We start from the raw sequence: 2,588 nt of genomic DNA, 5'->3' as shown, positions 1-2,588 counted from the left end.
TTTGTTAAACTAAACTAGAATACGTGAGTCTCACTTCGCCAACGCTTTACGTCAGGGGTCTTCAAACTCGGCCCTTTGATGACTTGTGGACTTCAACTCCCAGAATTCCTCAGCCAGCATGCCTGGCTGAGGAATTCTGGGATTTGAAGTCCACGAGTCATCAAAGGGCCGAGTTTGAAGACCACTGCTTTACGTACCAGAACGCTTCCGCGGAGAGTTTTTTTTATTTTTTTGTAACGGATATAAAGAAATCGGTAGTTGAGGACTTCGTTGGGAATGTGATTCTTCTGGATACAGATTGTCTTTCACATCTATCTCCATTAAAAAAAAGGGGAGGAGAGCTGGAAGTTACTTTTAAATGTACTGTAGTCCAAAATGTAAAAATGGAAAATAGCTGAAAATAACTGCAGGTTACAGAAAAACTACTGTAGGAAGAAAATTTCATGTAATTCTTTAATAGCACAAGATATATATATATTTTTTGCAGGAAAAAATAATTTGGAAGGATTGGGGCAATACAAAATACAAGAAAGCCTTTTTAAAAAACTTTTTTTATTGTGCCTTTATTACTTTAGAAATAACAACGCAGGGAACATATCTAATAGTCCTTCCTCCTCCTATTTTCCCTGCAACAACAATCCTGTGAGGTGATTTGGGATGGGAGAGAGTGACTTACCAAAGTAAGTCAATTAGGTTTCATCCCAAAGGCAACACTAGAACTCACAGTCTCCTGGTTTCTAGGCCAGTATCTTACCAGCACCTCAAACTGCCTCTCATTCAACACTGAGTACTTACATACTGAGGACAAATTCCTTGTGTGTCTAATCATACTTGGCCAAATAAGATATTCAATTCAATTCTTTACAAAACTCACAATATATGGAATGTAAAAAAAAAATAAATTCCTTGATAACACCAGTAGAAGTTGATATCAGTTCAAAGTAAAAGCATAGATAAGCCTAACGTACAGGACTAGTTAAAATACGTTTTCACAATATTTTACCTAACCCACGATTAACTGAAGAGTGGCCTGCTCAAGCAGAAAAATGCCTGGGGTTTACATAAAGCACTGAACCATCCATGACTTGTTTGCTGAGTTCTCACAACACACACAACCCAACCTTTTACTTTAGTTTAACATGATGGACAAGCCAAGTGTTGTGTAGCTGGTTCCTTGCAGGCATTGAGCGAGATGGAAGGTTCAAAACAGCAACATGCTTTATTGAAGGTCAAACAGAACAGAAGCAACAAGGGAGCTGCTATGCAGTTATTCATATGGTTGGCCGATGGCGACCAATAGGTTTGAAGCATAGGTTTCCCACCCAAAGACCTACTTAGCTGGCTGGAGACAACCAGTCTGGGCCAGCTAGCAACCGTTACAAACATACAGGTGAACTAGGACTTAGCAATTGAATGCAAGCAATTAGCAAGCAGTGCAGCATGAGCAAAAACAGCATATACAAAAAGGCCAATACATTACAAAGTGAAATATTCTTAACTGGAGGCAAACTGAAAATACAGCTCTCTGAATTATCTGAAATAGTTCAATAAGGATTTTTAGCTACTAATTGTTTAATTACGGCACAAAAAAGGTTGGGATTGTACAATATGCAAAGTCAAAATGAATCATTTTTATTTACTGTACTGTATTGTGATATGTGAATTCAGCTAAAACTTTTTACTTTTCTCCCAAATTAAAAATAATCTCATATACCTGAGATCTCCCCGTTTTGCTCTACATCGCTAAAATTACTCAAATTTTTTTTATAAGATTATTTGGAAGCACAGTAGACATAAATGTTCAATGTGTTACTTTCAGTCTAAATATGTATGAAATTACAGCCTCAATAGTTTAGAGAAGATTAATACTTAAGAGCTAAGTATTTTGGTTGAAGGCTCTGTCACATGATATGCTTACCCACATTTAACTATAGTATGGTTTGTTTATTCAGTATAATTTTCTAGGTTCATATAACATCGAACTATATATTAACCACAGATTGTATTCACACATCATTTCTTATGATATATCACCTTATTTCCTGGAATTTATGGTGGGAAACATGATTTTGTCTATTTTGTTTATTTATTCTCATGACAATATCATACAAATACAGTAGAGATACTGGAATGGAGTTTGGACTGGATAAATGTGCTATCCTCACCATCAACAGAGGAAAAATAGAGAAAACTGGAGGAATAAGATGCCCTAGGAAATAACATTGAGACTCAGGATGAAGACAATGGTCACAAATACCTGAATGAAGATCAGAAAGTCCAAATTCTGTGGAGGCAATACTATCAAGGCAATTAACCTGGGCAATTCCAGTCATTAAATAGGCAGCTAGAACAGTGGACTGGACTCAAGCAGAACTAAAAGCTCTGGATAGGAAGACCAGAAAAACAATGATAATGGATCATGCTCTTCATCCATATTGAAGGGTTCTGTAACTGGAACAAAAAGAAATTGTTTTAGCCTAACTATTGCTATCTCGCTTTTGTAATCAGTGTTTCTGTCAGGGACAAATTTCATGCAATTTTGGTACACGGATGGGATGTACTGAAGGAGGGAATAAGGGAGTGATTGA

The sequence above is a fragment of the Vipera ursinii genome (assembly GCF_947247035.1).
Source record: "Vipera ursinii genome assembly, chromosome: 1".
NCBI lineage: Eukaryota > Metazoa > Chordata > Lepidosauria > Squamata > Viperidae > Vipera > Vipera ursinii.
The sequence above is the reverse complement of the archived record's forward strand: the minus strand, read 5'-3'. Positions refer to the sequence as shown.